Consider the following 21,374-nt stretch of genomic DNA (forward strand, 5'->3'; position numbering starts at 1 on the left):
GAGCTGGAAGGCGCATGCGCGGGCTCTGGCGTTTCCGCCTCGGGAAGGCCGGCCGGAAGCGCGAGCGCACCTGGAGAGGCGCTGGGGCGGGTGCGTTTTGCGCAAGCGCAGGCGCGCGCCTGCGGGCCGGGTCGGGCGAGGGCGCGCCGGGCTGGGGGTGGGACCGCGCTGCCCCGCGAGGCCCTGGGGCGCGGGGGGCGGCTGGCTTCGCGCCCGCCCCCGCCGCAGTCCGCTTTGGGGTGCTGCTGCAGCTTGCAGAGGCTGCAGCTTGCAGAGCTGGGCGCTTCAGGAGTCCGTCTGCAACTCTGGCTACAAAATAAAAGTTTTCCCGCCTCTGCAACAGTTACCAGGGCAGAGCATCGGGGCTCCGCGGGCTCGGTTTCGTCCGTGGGTCCCAGGGGGTCGAGAGGGCGCCGCGAGGCAGGGGAAGTGGGCGGAGGCCCAGGATGGATGGCCCCGCGCAGGACTTCGGGATCGGCCTTCAGGGCTTGCGTTAGGCTCTGCTCGTGAAGTCTTCTCCCTCCTCCAGCCGTTTCTTCGCCGTTGGCTGTTTCCACCAACGGCAGCCTCTGGATAATGTTCTTTTCTCCGTGGGGCGACAGAACTCCGTCCTTGATAAAAGACAACCCTCTGTTTTAAATGCCCCAGAGCCCGGTTTCTCCTCGCAGGGAGGCTGTTTAAAACAGTATTGGCCGCGCCAGGGAAGTGAGGAGGAGACCCTCCAGTGCCCCCACCCCCCTGCAGAGGGGCCGGCCTGACCTGGGGGTGCTGGCGTGTGTGGAGGTGGGGGGCGGTTCATTCCACCGCAGTGCAGTCCTCGGGGCCTTGCGCTCATCTGCCTACTCCAAATCCCTCCTGACTCCTCGTACATCCTTCCCAGCATGTGGGTGACAAGCTTCAGTTTTTTCATGTTCTTGGACTCCTCTGCCTCTGCCCTAGAATGAAAGCGCCGAGGAGTCAGGACCACATCATCTCGCTGTTGAGCAGGTGGCATGGTACCTGACTCCGGGCAGGTACTCGGATAATGGCTTTGCTGGGCGCTGGTGCCCAGGGAGTGTGGTTTCTCCGTGCTAACTTTGCCCCACCTGGGCTCAAAGGTGAGAAGCCCATCTTTCCCCCTGGGGCTTTTCAGTTCACCAAGTGTTTATGGGGGAATTTCAGGTCTTTCCTGGCCATTTTGAGTGGAAGTACAGATGAAAAGGATTCCATCTCGGGCAGCCTGGGTGGCTCAGCGGTTTAAGCGCCTGCCTTCGGCCCAGGGCATGATCCTGGAGTCCCAGGATCGAGTCCCACATCACACTCCCTGCATGGAGACTGCTTCTCCCTCTGCCTGGGTCTCTGCCTCTCTCTATCACGAATAAATAAATAAAATCTTAAAAAAAAAAAAAAAAGGATTCCATCTCAAACTGAATAAGGCTGTGGCCTTCCACCCCCTGTTCAAAAGCACCTGCTGTTATGTGACTCAAGCTGTGCTGGACACAAAGTGTGGTGTTGTGATGGGGCAGCTTCACAGTTTGATCTCCAGACCCCTTAATACCCTTAAAGATTATGGAGGGCCCCTGAGTATTGTTTGTGTATGCTATGTCTTTTTAATATTCATTATATGAGAATTAAAACTGAGGATGCTGAAACACAAGAACACACAAACACACAGTCCAGGAGTCATCAGGGTGATATCATCACATATGTCCTTTCTGGAAACCACCACTGGATACCTGTGAGACAATGGGGATGAGAAAAACAAGTGACATGTTCAGTATTAGGAAAATAGTTTTAGCTTTGAGAATCCCCTAAAAAAGGGATGCTTGGGTGGCTCAGTGGTTGAGCATCTGCCTTTGGTCGTGATCCCGGGGTCCCGGAATCGAGTCCCGCATCATGTTCCCTGCGGGGAGCCTGTTTCTTCCTCTGCCTGTGTCTCTAGCTCTCTCTGTGTCTCTCATGAATAAATAAAAGTCTTTAAAAAATATATTAAAAAAGAGAATCCCCTAAAAAGATCTCAGGGCCCCCACTTTAAGGACCGCTGAGTAGAAAACTTGTCACAGCCTTTAGGAACCTTTATTCTCAGCTGTCACTCTCCCCTTCCCAGTTGCCAGGGCCCCAGTTCAACATAAGCCACTGACTGCCGGGTGGTTGAGCTTTATTACTGTTATCCATACTGATTTATCAGGCCCTTTTCAAAAGGAAGTTCATGGATGCCAACACACCTGCGTGGGCCCTGCATTCCTGGAGGTGTTGTCATGTCCTCTCTCCCCTCCTCCGGGTGTGGTATCCCTCTTGGACTTTCTTTTCTAGACGGGAGGGACAGGCCAGAGCTTCCTGGATCTCCTGAGTGGAATTTGCTCTGAGGCTTGCGTCACAGGTGCGCCCGAGCTGTGTAAGGAAGAAATGTGGAAAACAGTTTGAATTTGATAAAGGTGTTGTGGAGGAGGGGAACCCTTTCATTCTGGGAGGTGTTGTGGCCACAAGTTTGTTGGCAGGGCCTGAATTTCAGACTTCCTTGAGAAGCACGGAGCCCAGAGACACAACACAGAGGAGGTCTTATATTTCTGTTTCTTTAGTTCCCAGGCTGAACCCTAATCTCATTTCTCTCTGTCACCCCTCCCCACCCCCAAATCCTCAGGCCAAAGCTGATCAAGGCCTTAGTGTGGAATGAAAAGCTACTCTCATGCTTGGGAGAATTAGTACCCAGTGAGTTCGTGAGATAAGTAAGGTGAGTATGACACGGGCTTGATAAATTATAGGTTCTCAAAATCATTAGTTGGGAATGGGCTACCCCTGATTATCACACCCACACACCGTCAGGTCCTTCCAGCCTGTCTCCGTCCTCGTCCTCTGAAAAAGCCAGTGGGGGTTACATTTGTGCTGTATCCTCCTCTATACTTTCTGTCTTTAAGTTCTACAACTTAACACGACTTTTGTGTTCGTTTGGAATCGATCTTGTGAAGTGGAAAGAGTCTAATTTTTCACATTGTTTTATTGATTCATGTCTTATCCAATAATACTTTTCTTTCCTTCCTCCTCTAACGCATAGAAAAGAAAGAAAAAAAAAAAAGCTAGAGGTGCCAAGAAGTCATATATACTGGTGGCGAGATTTTATTCAAGACATTTCTCTTGCCAGCTCTTTTTTCTCCTTGATTGCTCAAGTTCCAGTTTTGATGGAGCTGGTTAATAATTCTTTGAGAAAGAGCTGAAGTGTGTATTTATGAATCTCAGACTACTCACCAAAGCATTTTTAAGCCCTTTAGCAGAGGTGGAATTAAGTCATATGACTGGTTTTCTGGTTAATAGCTTATAACACTTTGGTACTTTGTGTGGGGGTGAGGTGGAGGTGCTCAAAGCTCAGGAAACTCATGAATTACCTCCTGTAGCCTTTAAGAAGCTAGATGCCCTTTCAGGTAAAAGCCCATCTTCGTGGGAGGCGATATGTGCCAGGCACAGTGCATGAGCCCTGCCCTCGATAAGTGTGCCCTCTGACCTCTTCCCACTCGAGGACTCAATTTCTCCATCTGTGAATGCAGCCACTGGATGAGCTCATCTCCACAATCTCTTCCAGCTCTTAACATTCTATGGTTCCCCAGGGATAATGGAGATTGATCATTATTTCAACATTACGAGGGATGAACTAGAATGAAAAGGGTAATCTTTCCATCATGTTCAACAGACAGGCTGCAGTCATCAGCTAAAATATTCCAGTTCCTGGAGGTGTTGATGAAGATGATGATACTTAACAAATATGAGGGTCCTACCTGGCTCCATGAGCTGTGGCAAGGGCTTTCTTGTGGATTATTTTATTTACTTTTAAGTGACATGAAAGAGACTTAGTTTGGAAACACTCATCTTAATTTTTTTTAAGAGTTTATTTATTTGAGAGAGAGAGATAGAGAACATGAGTAGGGGGCAGGGGAAAGGGAGAAGCAGGCTCTCCACCTCGCAGAGTGCCTCATGTGGGGCCTGATCCCAGGACCCTGGGATCATGACCTGAGCTGAAGGCAGATGCTTAACCAATTGACCAGCCTAGGCTCCCTAAGATCTCAATTTTTTGTCAAGTGACAGATGTTAACTTGAGCCCTTGCTCTGCTCCTCACTGGCTGGATGACCTTGACCTTGTTCCTTTACCCACTCAGAACCTCAGATTCCTCTTTCATGAGAGGAGACATAAGTGGTCACCTCATCACATTGTTGCAGGGATCAGATGAGAAACTACATGAAGCTGCACTGCCAACCATCAAATGCAATATGCATACTAGTGGTTATTATTTAGCAAGTAATATTGCCTACCAAAGCCTTTGGCAGAATTTCAAGAAATCCCTTGAAAGAAAACAGAAATGTGTAATAAACCATTCTTGTTTCCACACAGGGTGGCCTTTTAATGGACATCTCTTAGCTGAGATGCAGCCCATAGCAGTTAAGAATGTGACTCTCAGGTGCCTACGTTCAAATCCTGCCTCTGCTATTTCCTGGCTGTGTGACTTCGGGCGAGCTCTTAACTTCTCTGAGGTTCCATTTCATCATCTGTAAAATGAGGACAGTAAGAGAGTTAATCGTCCTCCTTCATGTACAGAGCATTTAAAAGGTCCTAGTGCAGAGTAAGGACTTTGTAAATGTGAGCTATTATTGTCATTATGGCTAATTATTTTTATTACCTATTGCCATAACAGAATTCGTTAATAAGTATCTAAAGCCTCAACTATGTATGTAACACTGTTTTTCGCATGGAGACAGAGGGTAAAAAGTGAAGATACCATGTCTACTTCAGTTTACACTGTAGATAGGTTCGGCAAATATCCATGAGCACCTACTGTGGCTCACAGAGGGAAACGCAAATCTAAATACAATAGAGTCCTTGCTTCCAAGGAACCCAGGGCTAGCTGAGAAATCAGTCAGGGAGAGACGTCTTCAGGAAGTGGTGGCCACTAAAGTTAAGGGTGGTGGTGGGATCTCTGGGACAATCCAGAGATCACATTTGACTCTACTACCACCACCTGTGGGATACATCTTAAGAGTAATAATAGCTAGTCTCTTTGAGTTAATAAGTATTTATTGTCTATTATGTGCCAGGTGCAATTCTAGATGGTGAAGAGGACATGACAAAAATCCCTGCCCTTCCGGAACAGACATTCCACCAGGTAGAGACAATACACAAGAGAATTAATCAAAATGTATATAGTGTGCTAGTGACAGAAGTCCTGGAGAAAAATAAAGCAGGGAGGGGAGATGGGGAGGCCTGATGGGGGGAGGCAAGATGCGGAAGGAGAAAGAAAATTCAACATAAGTTGGCAGAGGCAGGCTCTCAGGGAAGCTGGAGGTGAGACAGAGATCCTCCTGTGTCTCTGTGTGTTGGGTGGGTTGTAGGGGATCCTGAGCGGGGAGGGAAGGCTTCCTTCCAGGCAGGGGCTCAGCGTGAGTGTGAGGATTAAAGGCGATAAAGCTCACTCTGTGCCTGGCACACAGCAAGTACTCAGAAGACACCAGCTGCTATTTTGAGCCATTACTCAGTGCTGAGGCCATGGTATGAAAGGGGGGGGGGGAGGTGGGAGCAGAAAAGAGAGAATGACTAAGTCAGCCTGGAGGGGGGGTCTGGAGTGTTTCACAGTGCAGTGACTCTGGTTAGCGCTAGGGCAGAAGAATGAGTAGGAGTTTGCTAGAGGCATGGCAGGGAGTGGGACGGGGGAGGAGGCATTCCAGGGAAAGCCAGCTTTGCAGCAGAGGTGTGGGGGCGGGGAAAGAACATGGTGTGTTCCCCAAGCCATGGCGTGGTTGCGTGGGTGTGCCGGGTGAGGACCCTCTCTGGAGGTGGGGGCTGGAGGAGTAGGTGGAAACCAGATGAGAAGGGCCTCAGATGCCCTCGTGGCGAGTTTATGCTTTCCCCAATTGGTGCTCGGAGACTCCTCAAATGTTTACAACTGGGCAATGAAAGGATCAGATTTATATTGTCATAAGCTCTACGGAGGAGGGAGGCACTGGAGGCAGCAAGTTAGTTAAGTGTTGCGGGGAAGGGTGTAATTAAAAGGCAAAATGAATGGTATGGCTTATGGGACACAGTGAGGAGGCAGGACATCCCATCCATCCATCCATCCATCCATCCATCCAATTCATGTTTAGTGGGGTCCAGCTATGCACCCAGCACAGGAGAGATGCTGGGGTTGCACTGGGGACCAAAGCCATCGCTCTCTATGAGGCAGATGATAAGTGAACCCAACTTGGGAGGGGGGCAAGGCAGTGTCACAAACATGGCTGTTTATGGCCCAGGCAGGTAACTGAAGGGAATGGAGAGGCTGGGCGGGGCCTGCAGAGAATTCCTGCTCCAGGACAGGGCTCACCTCCAGCCTGTGAGGCTGTGGGAGAATGCGGGCTTTGTAGTGGCAGGTCTGCTGATTCTTTAAGAGGCTGGACATTTTTATGTGAAACTTCCTGATTTTTAAATGTTGGCAACTGATCAGAGTGTGGTGACTGAGAATAAGTGTGAGTGTGAGTGTGTGTGTGTGTGTGTGTGTTTTCTACTAAGGATGGGTTGTAAGAAAAGCTCTGAGGACATGATATTTATAAGGTGTTGGTGGTGTGGAGAGAGAAGGGCATGCGCCAAAGATCCAGGCGGGGAAAAACTTGGTTTGGGGAATTAAAGGAAAGCCTCTGCCTGGAACTTCAAGAACAGTTCCAAAAGAGACCCATTGTGAGAGGTGGACACGGTTAGGACAGGTAGGGTCTTTGCAGGTCCTGGTGTAGGGTTTGGGTTTTATTCTGAGTTCACAGAAAGGCTATCACTGAATAATCAGAGGCAACTTTCAGGTCTATGGGATCATTCAGATTCTGGATTCTAGATGTAGAAGAGGGACGAAGGAAGAACAGTTCTAGGGACAAAAATGGTGAAAGCAGAGCAGTTCTCAAAGTACATCAGCATCTTTGTGTAAAAAGGATGTGCAAGCTGAAGGACTACGAGGAAGGCAGCACCGTGGGATGGATTCTGAGGTCCTGGAAAACCTTGGGAAGTGACATTTGAAAAGGAGGTTGGTGCCATGGTATGGAAATCACTGAACCAAGGGCCTTGGTCTCTTCTGGATCTCATCTTGTGGGCCAGAGTGCCCCCAATGTGCCTAATCATCTTGGGTGCTTATTAAAAATGCAGAATCCAAGGCTCCCCTTCTGCAAGCCCATCTCTGGAGGTCTGGAACCCGGCCAGGAACCTATCATTTTAACCATTGTCTGTGGGATTCTCATGTCGAGTAAGTTTGGGAAGTGCTGATGTAGGCGCTGGGGATCATGGGGTGTCTCTGACCTGGGAGTCAGAAGCTGGTGTTTTAAGGCTGACTTGAGGGAAGACAGATGGCAGGCAGACCAGTGAGGAGGCCCTTGCATTTGTCAGGACACAAGACTTGTGACGGTCTTGTGAAAGGGGCTCTACTCAGTTCCTAGGGCTGCTGTAATGAAAGTACGACCTAAACCAACAGAAATCTGCCCTCTCACAGGTCTGAGGCCGTAATTCCAAAATCAAGGTGTTGCCAGAGTTGGTTCCTTCTGGAAGCTGTAAGGGAGAAGGTCCCAGGCCTCTCTCCTTAGCTTCTGGGGGTTGCAGGCAATCATTGGCGTTCCTGGCATGTAGGCATGCCACTCAGCATCACACGGATTTTTTCTATTTTAACCTTTAAGTTAGATGCTACCTGAAGGTTGAGGGAGATAAGGAGGGAAAAGACTACAAGATTTGTTGAAGAGCTGTTTGCCTGGCATAGAACAGATTCTCCGGAAACTTGTTCTATAAACGGCAAGAAATATTTCCTGGGGACTTTGGGGGTGTCAGTTTAGTGGTGTAAGGATGAAAGACACACAGAAGGCCCTGTAGAATGGACACTAAATAAACGAGGACCACGGCAACCAACGGCAAGGAATAAGATGGTTGCTGGAAGGAGCTGTGAATAATAGCAGCTAAGACTATGGAGTAGCAAAATGTGCAGAGACTGTTCCTAAAGCATTTACACTGTACTCTAGTTTCATCTTAGGGTGATTGACTCGTCCTGGTTTGCCTGGGACCTTCCCAGTTTTATCCCTGAGGGTTCTGGGACAATCCTTCAGTCTCTGGCAAACTCACTTTTGTCTTCACAAAAACATAAGGATTTAGGTGCTATTATCACCTGCATTTTACAGAGGAGGGAACTGAGGCTCAGAGATGTCAAGCAACTTGCCCAGGGCCACACAGGTAAGGGGTCGAACTGGTACTAAAACCTAAGTAGTTGGGCTCCAGGGCTCTCACCATTTTGTGTTGCCTTTTACAGAGTTAAGTGAATTTCAATTGTTGGTTTAAAAATATTCCTTCCTTTACAAAGTACATAATTTTGTTTGGAAGCAGAAAGCATGCCTATGTCCTTTTCCCCTTGCCCTGAGACAATCCAACAGGTAAGAAGGCAGTTAAGAGTCAGGTTGCAAGACTTGTTGCCTTCTAGGAGCCTTCTAGAAACATGATACCCTCCAGGGGATGTGCCCCACAGCCCCGGCATCTGATCAGAATTCCTCATGGGATTTTTTTCAGCGGAGGGAGTGTGGTTCACTATGGAGAGGAGTTTCCAAAATGAAAATAAACCAACAAACAACCCAACTTGTTAGTGCAGATCCAATGACTTAGCCTTATTAAATTCAACATTAGGGAGAAAAGAACTAAATCATTTATAGAAACCTTTCTTTTCCCTCCTCAGGGGACATTTAAGAACCAAATGTATTTTTTTTTTTTAATTTAAGGGAATGCCAAGTTTTTGAAAAATCATACCAGTGATGAAGGCTTAAGAACAACAACAAAGCCAGCCAAAGCTGATGCCCATGATCTCATGCTCTCTCTTGGGAAACACAGAAGAAAGCAAGACCCAGGAAGCCAAGAGGGTGAGAGAGGTGGGTAAGGGGAGCACAGCAGGGGAGCCTGGTTCAGTTCCTGGCATGGTTGCCTCTGTACTGAGCTGGACAGGGGACCTTACCTCTCCGAGTCCTGTGTCTAAAAGGGGCTGAGTAACTACCTCACAGGTTGTACCAAGAATCCCACCAGATTATAAATGTGTCCCTTAACACTGTTTCTGGCACATGCCACGTGTTGAATTAATGGTACCTATCACTGCTCAAGATTCCTTTGGGCTTGCACTTTGGTCTATGATTACGAAGAGCCCCGAGCTAGCGTTTGTGGGAGGCTCATGCCACGTCAGGTCAAGCCTGAGCTAAGTGTGCTATGCACATTCTCATATTCACTCCTCACATTAACTTGGTCCTGTTGTTATCCCACTTGTAGTGTGGGGACTGGGGTGAGCCAGGGAGGACGAATGGCACACAGTGGGTAGGGCTTTGTACTCAGGTCCATTCCAACCCTGCTTTCTATGACACTTTACAGGGAAGCTTAAAAACAAAAAAGGGCAGTCATTTTTCTAGTTTTGGGTCTCTTTAGGTATAATGAGGATCTATTTGTTTCTGGAAAGTGCCTAGGGCAAATTGCAAAATGGAGCAAGGTATGCCCAGCAGCCTTCTGGATCAAGGAGTTTTTGCACAAGTTCTGAGGCAGAAACTTCAGGCTGGAGTTGTTTCTCTCACGGTTGAACCTGTGCCCCACAGTGGGACCCTGCCCACTCCTCAGTTTCTTCACCCTGAGGCAAATGGTCCAAAAGCTTCCTCTTAAATAGCAGTGCTTAAAATAAGAGCTTTGTGCATGTGCCCTGTGTTTTCTGTTCCTTGTTCAGGCTGGTAAGGAGAATGTTTATCTTAGTCTGCTATCTTTGTCTGACTTTGTAATCATGAGCAGTGAATGTTGCTTTTTATTTGTGTGTGGCCCTCACCTCACTGTTCCCTGGGCATCTCCATGACTCGGGGGAAAGATCTCCCAGCTTCGTCTTCAAAATCAGGAAGAGAGATCACTGATGGATGCTCCTATCAAGTCTGGCCGTGACACTGAAGTCCTCAGCTCTTGCCCTTTGCATGGCCTGAATGATAAACTGAGATTCTGGGCACCCCCCCCCACCCCATGCCTTACTCTTGCTCATTCACACAGTCATTCAGATGCCAAACATGGGATGCCTGCCGCAATGTGGATGACTCTCTTCTCTCCAGCATCTCGGTGCTTCTCAGAGATACTGCTGAAGGACCAGTTGTTAAAGAATTTTCCAATCATTGCAGGTGCCTATCTTTGTAAAACATAACAAAAACGAACTGCTAGGGGGAAAAAAACATTAAATAAATCCCAAAGACCTATCAAATGCAGGCCCTGCTTTTTTAGTTAAGGCTCAGCAGACCTCATTTTGAACAGTATTGTGCTTGAGCCCACAATTACGATACAGCACGCTAAGTGTCCCCTTAGGGATGAGGTCCCAAAAGATAGGAAGAGAAATAGGTTTGTAGGAACCCAGAGGAGGTAATCTTGTGTACAGTAGAAATAGCCTCGAAAAACTCGTCTGGAACCTCCATTTCCCACTTGCCAAACAGACCACCCCACAGGCTGGCACGTGTAGCTGATGCAGAAAGCACTAGACACACCCGAATCTAAGAATCACTGCAAATCTCTCATCATTGGGTTTTCGTAGTTCAAGAACTCAAACTGCTTAGATGAGACCCATATAGATCTACCTTATATTACTCCACAGATTAAAATCTTTTGAAGTAATTTTTATTATAAAAGTAAAGCATTTTGTAGGGGAAGACTAAGTTTCCCCTACACCCTTCCTCGAGATCTTTTGTTATATATATAACGAAAATTGTATTATATACATATATATGTTTATATATATTTGTTTGTATATAAAATACAGCAATGTGCATATACCATGCAGGTATTTTTTATTGGACAAATCTTGCTTGTTTCACTCAAGAATATATCATAGTGGGGGCACCTGGATGGCACAGTCAGGTAAGCCTCAGACTCTTGATTTTGGCTCATGTCATGATCTCAGGGTTGCAAGATCCAAACCCCATCTCAAGCTCTGAGCTGGGTGTGGAGCCTGCTTATGAATCTCTCTCTCCCTCTCTCTGCCCCACCCCCTACCACTGCACATGCTAAGGAAAAAAAAATCACGGTGATACTTCCACTTTACTACTTACATTCTTCATTCTTTTCTCCAGGCTACCTTGCTTTCCAAGGTATAGGTATGCAGTAACTTATTTAGATAGTCTTGTGATGGTGGACATTTAAGTCATCACTACTCAGTGTTTCAGTGAACATCCTGCGCATCTGTCTTGTGCACTCCTGTTTTCCTCTAGTCCTAGTCTAAGAAATCAGCGGGTGTGCACATTTAAATGTATAGGTACCGCCAAAGCTGTCTTCCTGAGGGGCAGTGCCAGTCATCAGCAGAGTTTAAAGTTGGAAAGTGCGCCATTGAACTTATGCCTCCTTCTGCCAATCGACAGGCAGAACAGGGGAAGAACTTGATGGAAGTCACATGCGAGTTCAAGACACAGCCAAGAACATAGCCTCCTGACTCCCTGTCCAGGGAGGTCCCTGTGTTTTTATCAACCTCTAACAGTGCTATGGTCATTTACCTTGACTGCTCTGGTGCCCTGCCCAGAACCAAGAGCAAAGGCTTTGAATAAGCACATTCATGTCATATTTGAACCTCGGTCCTTAAGATCGTGTCTTAAGTTGCTTAAGAAAGGGGACTCTGATTTGGGTGCCTTGGGAGCCCCTTTGTGGGGGGACATCTGGTCCTTTTTTTTGTTTTGTTTTTTAAGATTTTATTTATTTATTCTGAGAGACACATAGAGAGAGAGAGAGACAGAGACACAGGCAGAGGGAGAAGCAGGCTCCATGTAGGGAGCCTGACGTGGGACTCCATCCCGGGTCTCCAGGATCAGGCCCTGGGCTGAAGGCGGCCCAGTAAAATGGTAATTGTATGGGAAGGGTTGGGAGGCTCTCTGGGTGTTTGCTTTCCTTCTCTTGTGGAGTTTAAGGACTGGGATGTGGGGCTGAGACATCCAACAGAGGGCAGTCTGAGCTGAAAGTGCGGTTCTTCACACTTGGATTTGCAAGATGCTCTGATGGTGCTAATTTGTTCCCAACATTGAGATTTAATTGAGGTCAGAGTCCTTTACACTTATCGCTAGTGAGCTGCTCTGAAGAGGGGATTTAAGGACAAGAAGTGGCCACATCCCAAAATTCCTCAGACACTCCCTTTGCTCTCATTTCTCTCTGAATTCGTCGTCTTCTAAATATTATCATCTGTCTTCACTTCTCTGTCTTCAGCACACTCCATTTCCGTTCATGCATGGCTTCACTAGCTCTCTGGCCATCCAGGACCATAACAACTCCACTGTGAACCCTGAACCCCCTCACTGCCCATAGCCACCCAGTTGCCCCATTCAGGAGGAGGAGCTAGTAGTGCCCTGGGCCTTCTCTTTGGCCATGCAGCAGCACCACCAGGGCAGACCTTCCTGCCAGCCTGCCAGCGGGAAGCATCACATCCAGGCAGGTCTGGGAGGGTCCACGCTGAGTGCTAAGGCTGGAGTAACCTGATCTGCTCCTGCCTGGGTGGCACCTTCACACAACACCAGGGCTCTCCCGCCCGCCGCCTGGCCCAACCCTCTGCCTTCCCTTCCACAGTAATGGTGGCCCTTTAGGGAGAGAGGTGACTGTGGGAAGCCACGGCCTTCAGAGGTCTGATGTCATACACTTTGCAGGAGATAGATAGGAACAGTCAGCGTCTCCTGTTTATGGTTGGAGAAACTCAGAGCCTGCCGAGTGTAATGACTTGCTTACAGTCACACAGCTGGGGAGTGGTGACAGAGATCTGACACCTTATGTGTCTTAACTGTTTCCCAAACAGATGAGTGGCCCTCATCCTGCTTAGGAGCGTGTTAAGAGGGTCTCATGAAATGTCAGAAATGCCAATGGCTTCTGTCTCAATTTCTATTTTAAAAAGATGAGTAATTATGTTTGAGTTTCCCTTAAAAGACCAGTCGGTGCGAGAGCTTCCACTTGAGCTGTGAGCACAGAAGCAAGGAGCACGCTGCGTTTCAGTGACGCTCGAGCACCAGCACTGTGTGGCTGTACAGTATGAGGCAGTCTGCATTCTCACACCTAGCTTGCTTCATTTCCACCACAGCAGAACACTGCTGTCGTCATGTGACTAGTTAATGAGGGTCCTGTGTCACTGAAAAACCAACATTACAAACATAGCAATTGATTCTCTACAACATACCTGTACTCTGTCAGTGGAGCAGTGCTCACAAAAATCTGGAATGCTCTCTTCTCATGTCTTAGGAACAGACACAAAAATTGAGAAAATAAACTTTTAAAAGCACTAACTGTCAGGAATCCAAGAGAAGTAAGACTGCAAAAAGGTCGCAGTTAGGACAGTGGTCCCTTTGCTAGAAGAGAGGCTCCTGAGGCTGGGGGTTGTGTCGACTTTTACTGTCGGTAACCAGTGCCTGGCACATAGAAGGTTCCTGGGAAATGTCTGTGGAATAAATGAGTGCCAGTGATACAGTCCGACCTAGGATGAATGTGGATTTCTGGACGTGACTCTCTAGGAAGAACTAAGTGATCACCAAGATTTTCTGCCCTTTGTGGTTTGCGGCCCTTTCCCATCCTCACCTCACCGGATCCTTCCCTCACCTCATGCCGTGGCTGGGGAGGAGGTCGCGAGTGGTGAGATGGGGCACTCAGGGTCCCACAGGAGAAAGTTCAGATTCCGCATCTGCCAAGTGAGGTTGTGACTGGTCCCCATTTCTAAAGGTTGAGACTTTCAGGCCTGGGTCCCAGACCTCTTCTATGACTCCTTCTCCAGGTTACAGTCTTCATTGTCATGGCTTTATTATTTACTTTTATTTAAAGATTTCATCTATTTATTTAAGAGTGAGAAAGAGACAAAACCAGTTGCGGGGAGGGCAGAGGGAACAGGAGAAGCAGACTCCCCGCTGAGCAGGAAGCATGACCTAAGTCAAAGGCAGACAGGTACCTGACTGAGCCACCCAGGTGCCCCATTATCATGGCTTTAACTACTACCTACATGCTGATGGTCTTCACACTGCTATCTCCTGCCCCAATCTCTCCTCTGAACCCATACATATATTAACTTGCCTACTCAGCCCCTTCATTATTTCTATCTACTAGGCATCTCAAACTGAATGCAGTCCAAACCGAATCCCTGATCTCTCCACCCACCTTCTCATCAAGCTTTTTCCATTCATGCGGTTGTAGCTCCCAGGTGACTCCTGCTGGAATCATCCTGGACTCCTCTGCTTCTCTCACACCCACATCCCATCCTATTGGCTTGGCCTCCAAAATATATCCAGAATCCAACTGCTTCTCACCACTTCCATATCTTCTAAGTCACCGCCATCTCTTGCAGAGGCCCCCTCCCTGGTTTCTCTCCTACTTGCCCCTCTACAGTTTATTCCTGACTCCAAGCTAGAAGGCTTCCAGTAAAACCTAAGTGAGATCAGGTCCCTCCTCTGCTTGAAGCCCTCTGAAAGCTTCTTATCTCACTCAGTCAATGCAAAATCCTCTCAATAGCTTCAGATAGACTCTGTCTGTTCCCTTTTTCCTAACCTTATCTACCATGATCCTTCCCCTCAATTGGGGCCTTTGAGGTTCCCTCTGGCACTCCCTTACTGTTTCCAGCTCTGCTTCCAGTCAGAAAGGATGGGATTCTGGGCATATCTATTGGCTCTCTTTATTATTTCCATCCCCTATGATGACATGAGCTCCATGTAGGCATGGGTTTTGTTTTCCCCACTTGATTTCCAGAACCTAGAACAGTTCTGGCCCAGAGTCAATGCCTGTGTGTAAATGAGGGTGATCAACCAAAGTCTATGTAGAGTTGACCCTTGAACAATGAGGGACTTGGAGGGCAGTGGCCCTGGACAGTTGAAAATCCATGTATGGTTCTGACTCTGAAAAACTGAACTACTAATAACCTACTGTTGAGTGGAAGCCTTACCAATAACATAAACAGTAGATTAACACATATTTTTGCATGTTATATGTGCTACATATTGTATTCTTACAATGAAGTAAGCTTAAGAAAGTGGTATTAAGAAAGCCATAAGGAAGTATTTGTAGTATTGTGCTGTATTTATTGAAAAAAAATCCATGTGTGAGTGGACCCAAGCATGTGTCACTGAAGGGCCAGCTACAGATCTAAAAGGCAGTGACCATCTTAGACTGAACCCAAAGGCAGTAGAACTCTACTCCCTCTGGTGAAGGGTAAGCTGATACAATAGCACAGGCGATGTCACCACAACATAAAACAGGTGTAGTACATCACTGAAGGTTGGATCAAGATGCAGATGGGCTCTGCAGAGGTTACTACCAGTGGCCGCCTCTTGAGACTGAGGCTAGAGCGGGTGGTTTTATAGCTTTGTGCCTTACCTGGAACAGAATACAGGAGGTAAGCAGGTAATGGCTATCCAGTGTGGTTCAGGTCCCGGCATGCTGCAGAGCTCCTCACCTGAATGCCCTGATTAAATCCTCACACAACCCTGAGGCTGGGCTCTCTTATCACCATTTCAAGATGAAGAAATGGATGCCTGTGTGAGTTAAGTAACTTGCCCATAATCACTCAACTTGCCATGTTTCTTGGACACTCTATTTCACTGGGTTTGGGGTGAGGCCCTTAAACCTATCTTTCTTATGATGATTTTAATTTATTTTATTTTTTTTAAGATTTTACTTACTTGAGAGCAAGAGTGAGCGAGAGAGCGAGAGGCAGCAAACTAGCAGGGGAACATGAGCCGCGGGGGGTGGGGGGGGAGCTGCAGAGGGAGAGGGAGGTGCAGACTCCCCACTGAGAAGGGAGCCTGCCCTGTGGGGCTCCATCCCAGGACCCTGGGATCATGACCAGAGCCAAAGGCAGATGCTTAACCAACTAAGCCACCCGGGCACCCCTAAACATTTTAAGTAATCTCTATATCCAAAGTGGGGCCCAAACTCACAATCCTAAGATCAAGCATTGCACGCTCTACTGACTGGGCCAGCCAGGTGCTCCACACCTGCTTTCCTAAAGCACCAGTGGCTGTTTTTGCCCTGAGGCAAGTAAGGAAACACTGAACTTCCTGGAAATGTGCAGACTGACTTTGGAAGTCAATTCGGCTGTTCTTAAGGCTGTCACCCCCTTGTCCACTGCAGCACCCAGAAGGCCCAGGGTCACTCCTGCCCCACAAACAGGCTCCCTCTAGGTCCCAGACTGCATAAACGCCAGAAGGAAAGCGAGCTGGTGGCACGTGCTGGGCGTTCTTCCCAGTTCACTTTCCTCCCCTTCAGAAGTCCCATTTGCCTCCGACTAGGTTGGTTTGTGCTGGCTCCTAAGTTTCGATAACTGTATCTTTTATCTCTGTCCCCTCCCTCCTGCCCTACCTCTTTCCCTTTGAAAATATTTCAAGACTTTTTCCGTGGCTGTTAAACCATAAGGTAAAGATTCAAGTACCTTTTTTAAAAAAATGCATTACTTACAAGAAATGATTATATCTCAACAACTGGAATCCAAACAGAACAAAACAAACCTTCAACAAATATGTATTTGTTTTTGGCACTTACTGCTTAGAGCAAAGCCGGGGAGTTTGAGTGGCAGAAAGAATCCACGTCTCTCTCTCATTTATTACTGGGCAGCTGTCAAAGGCCCACTGGTGTTATATCCCTGGGTTATGGTTTCTCTGACACTTAAACACTTTACCTCCCCACATCTAGGTAGATGTCTGGAGTCCTCGAGCATCTCCAGTGCAAGAGTGGATCACATTTTCCAAATGACAAGCACAATTTCTCCCTGAAGGAAACATGTTATCGAGAGAATTGAGGGACTGGAATGTGTAATACAAAACAGATATGCAAGGACAACTGAGTTTTGGGACTCAAGATGAGAAAGAATGACTTTATTGACTATAAAATAAAGTCCACATGCTACAAGTTGGCTTGAACCCACCTTGGGCAACTTTTTTTCCCAAACAGATCTGAGATGAAAAATCTGCCAGCTCTTTCATAGCTGCAGGACCTGAGGGATATGGCGCCGTTTAAATCTGTCTTCTGTGGGACGCCTGGGTGGCTCAGCGGTTGAGCGTCTGGCTTCAGCTCAGGGCGTGATTCCGGGACTCAGGATCGAGTCCTGCATCGGGGTCCCTGCATGGAGCCTGCTTCTCCCTCTGCCTGTGTCTCTGCCTCTCTCTCTCTCTGTGTGTGTGTCTCTCATGAATAAATAAAATAAAAAATCTAAAAAAAAAATCTGTCTTCTGTGAGGAGGGGCCAATGCCTCCCCCAGGAAGTTGGGGGATGTGGGAGGACACACTCTGTTGGCCAGTGTTCCTGTGTTGTGCCTTCGATAGTGGTATCATGTTAGACAGAATTGGAACTTAAGTCATTGTCTCTGTTAGGAAATCAAGAATAGTTTAAGAAGATGCATATGGCTGTCAGGTTGATATGGCGCAGACCTGTGATAATAGATTTTTACGTCAGCTTGATGGGATGAGGGACACCCAGAGAGCTGGTAAAACATTATTTCTGAGTGTGTCTGTTTGGAGGTTTCTGGAAGAGATGAGGATTTGAATCACAGTGAGTAAAGAAGGCTGCCTTCACCAGTGCAGATGGGCATCATCCAATCTGTTGAGGGCCTGAACAGAACAGTAAGGCAAAGGAAGGGCAAATCTGTTCTCTGCTTGAGCTGGGACACCCATCTTCTGTCCTCCATCGGCTCCCCTGGTTCTCAGGTCTCAGACTCAGACTGAACCACACCACAGGCTTTCCTGGTTCTCCAGCTTACAGAGAGCAGATTGTGGGACTTCCATAACCTCATGCTTCAGTTCCTGTATTAAATCTCCTCCTATATGCGTTTTTATATATCTGATTGGATCTGTTTTCCTAGAGGACCCGAATACATTACCACAGTTTTTGTTTCCCTTCCTACTTGGCCAAATGGAACCACAGTAAACCTTTGCTCATTTGATTCCTTATTCCTGGAGTGTCCCTTGAATCTTTGGATGCCAACCAACCCCACAAAGTTCTGTTCAGATGCCTCCTCTTCCAAAACATCCTCCCAGATGCTATCATCAGAGGCTGTTTCTCCCAGCACGCCTCTTCCTGTGACAGTCGTCCCCACAAACTGCATTCAGCGCGGCTGCCCTCCTGCTCCAGCCTGAAGCTGGGTGTTGGTTCACACACTCGCTCTTCCTTGCCATTTGAAACCATATGTTGTATCCGTCTCCAGGCCATGATTCAAGGAGATCCTTCTCAAATGCAAACCTGTGCTGCCACGTTGGTGCCCAACACCTTCCACGGCTCCCATTAGTCTGAGGCTGAAGATAAAAACTCAGCGTAGGCCATGGCATCCTGCATGGTGTGGCCCCATCTAGTTCTTCAGCTTCATCTTTTTGTTTTGCTTGAAACAAAACTCAAATGCCCTAAAATTCACCCTTTTGAAGTATACAATTTAGGGGGCTTCTGGTTGGCCCAGTCAGTAGAGTGACTCTCGATCTCCGGGTTGTGACTTCAAGCCCCATGCGGAGTTCAGAAATTACTTAAAAATAAAATCTTTTAAAAAAGTATATAATTTAGGGATGCCTAGGTAGTTCAACAGTTTAGAGCCTGCCTTCAACCCAGGGCGTGATCCTGGAGTCCGGGGATCAAATCCCACATCAGGCTCCCTGCATGGAGCCTGCTTCTCCCTCTGCCTCTGCCTCTGCCTCTGTCTTTCATGAATAAATAAAATCTTTAAAAAATAAAAAAGTATACAGTTTAGTGGTTTTTAATATATATACTTGGGGGGAGGGGCAGAGGGAGAGAATTTTTTTAAAGATTTATTTATTTGAGAGAACACACGTGCAGGCAGAGGGAGAGGGAGAAATAATCTCCCCGCGGAGCAGGAAACCCAATGCAGGCTCAATCCCAGGACCCTGGGATCATGACCTGAGCTGAAAGCAGATACTTAACCTACTGAGCCACCCAGGTGCCACCAGGGTACCACAGCGCTGAGCCACCCAGGTGCTCCTCCCTACTGGTTTTTAATATATAAAGACTTATGCAACAATCAGCACTATTTAATTCCAGAATATTTTCATTACCCATGAAAGAAACCCCATATGTATGACTAGTCGCTCTCCGACCCTGCTCCGTCCACCTTTGCCAGTCCCAGGTAGCCACGGATCTGCTGTCTCTATGGATTTGCCTATTCTGGACATTTCATATAAATGGAATCTTATGTGACCTTTTGTGTCTAGATTCTTTCACTTAGCATCATGTTTTCTAGATTCATCCACGTTGTAGCATGTGTCAGTACTTCATTCCTTTTCATGGCTGAATAATATTCCATTGTAAGAACAGACCACATTTTGTTTATCCAGTCACCAGTTGACAGACACCCTGGTTATTTCTCCTTTTTTGGCCATTATAAATAATGCTGTTTGTGTTCAAGTTTTTGTGTGAACATATATTTTCCTTTTTTCTTGGCAATGTGCCTAGGAGTAGACTTGCTGATTCTGATGGTATCCTATGTTTAGCCTTTGAGAAACTGCCAGACTGTTGTCTATGGCAACTGTACCATTTCACATCTGCCCCAGCACTGTATGAGGATCCAGTGTCCCCATGTCCTCCTCTGGCCTCATCTTGTACCACACTGTCCCTAGCTCTCTGGGCTCTAACCCCATACCCTCTGTTAGCTCTTACACTGGCCCGACTCCCTGTCCCCCAGCAGAAGGAGGGTCTTGAAGATGCCTGCAGTTTTTCTTCTTTTTAAAAAATTTTTAAAATTTATTTTAGAAAGAGACAACATAAGTGGGAGGGCAGAGGAAGAGAGAGAATCTCAAGCAGACTCCATGCTGAGGGTGAAGCCTAATGTAGGCTTGATCCCAAGACCCTGAGATCATGACCTGAGCCGAAACCAAGAGTCAGATACTTAACCAACTACTGCAGCCCAGGTGCCCCAAAGCCTCTGGTTCTAACCTTATCAGAGCCAACACCTCTTCATCAACCATGAAATGAAATTCCTCAGTAATGTAACCTACCTACTTATATAAGAAAACAATGTATATGTAATCCTCAAACTGTGTAATAAAGGAGAGTAAAAAGTAATTTATAATAAAATCATCTGTATTATAATGCTGGAAGGCATAGTAAAGTCTCCAGGTGCTTGAGCTTACAGGTAAAAAGATGAAAGCTTCAAGTGCAGGCGGACCACCCACGTGCTTCAAGCACACGGAGTTTGTTGCCAGAGCTGTTCCTCCAGAATAGCAACCAAGGAGAATTCCCAAGCAAAGTTCAGTCTTCTCTCAATTTATATGGTCCTGGCATTCCAGGGGAGTTCAGTATATATAAAAAACAGGTAGAAAACATTCTGTGTTTGTATGTAAAACAAAGCTGGGCTCCAGGTTGACCTAACTGACCCAGCGAACGTTCCAGACCTCCTCTCACCAGGTGAATTCTCTTTCTGGGCACCCTGTGCTGCTTCTTCATAGCACTGGACACCATTTGTGGTCACATGTTCATGTCTTCTTTTTTATTTTTATTTTTAAAGATTTATTTATTTGAGAGAGAGAGAGAGAGAGAGAGAGAGAGAGAGGAGAGCGCAGCAGGGGAAGGGGCAGAATGAGAGGATATCCAAGCAGACTCCCACTGAGCACAGAGCCCAATGGAGAGCTCGACCTCACGACCCATGAGATCAGGACCTGAGCTGAAACCAAGAGACAGATGCCTAACTGAGTGAGCCACTCAGGTGCCCTGTCTTCTTTTTATTGAAGTCCCGGTCCCCCACCAGACAAAGACCCTATGAGGTCTGCATTTGTGACCTTTCCATCTTTGTATTTCTAGCCCTGAAAGTGGTGCCTGGTACTCGGACATTCCCTGAACGAATTCCTGCCTAGAAGCATTCTTGTCACTTCCTCTCTTATCCCGGGAGTTCTTAGCATACTATACCAAATTTATCTGTGTCCCTAGTGCTAATGACAGTTCCTTTTTCATATGGAAAATAATGGTCATATATTTAATAAGTGAACAGAAGCAAAATTACCATTGGGCTACCAGTGTCCTCATAAAAGGGCTAAGGACACATTATGACACATGCTTCCACAAATCCTCCAGAAACTGCTGTGCTGGAGAAGCAGTCATATGGCAATACTCTTTACAGCTGTGGTTTCAGCAGAGAACCTTCATTTTAACTGTGTTAACAATGATTTCCACTCTAGCTGCTGTGTAGCAAACTACCCCAAAACTTAGTAGCTTAAAGCAATGACAAGTGGGTCATTTCTCACCGTTCTGTGGGGTAGCAGTCTGGGCAGTAGTCCTGTTGGCCTTCCTGGGCTCACTAGTGGGGCTACAGTCATCGGACAACTTATCTAGGGCTGGAGGGTCTAAGGGGGCCTCATCCATACACCCAGCAGGGGTCTGGCTGTCAGCAGAGGTGCCTTGGTTCCGTTCCCCATGTATGTCTGGTCTCCTGGGTGGCTACCCC

General features: G+C 47.2%; 1 long non-coding RNA gene across 1 annotated transcript in view; it reads right to left on the reverse strand.

Moving 5' to 3' along the window:
* Positions 1-1,585: 1,585 nt before the first annotated feature.
* The window catches only part of LOC129498670 (uncharacterized), a 40,690-nt gene continuing 20,901 nt past the window's right edge, over positions 1,586-21,374 (reverse strand). The window contains exons 4-5 of the long non-coding RNA XR_008662172.1: positions 2,205-2,370; positions 1,586-1,715 (exon numbers count right to left, since the gene is read on the reverse strand). This is a non-coding gene — a long non-coding RNA (uncharacterized LOC129498670). The remainder of the gene's footprint in view (positions 1,716-2,204; positions 2,371-21,374) is intronic.

The sequence above is a fragment of the Nyctereutes procyonoides genome, unplaced genomic scaffold (assembly GCF_905146905.1).
Source record: "Nyctereutes procyonoides isolate TBG_1078 unplaced genomic scaffold, NYPRO_anot_genome, whole genome shotgun sequence".
Lineage (NCBI taxonomy): Eukaryota > Metazoa > Chordata > Mammalia > Carnivora > Canidae > Nyctereutes > Nyctereutes procyonoides.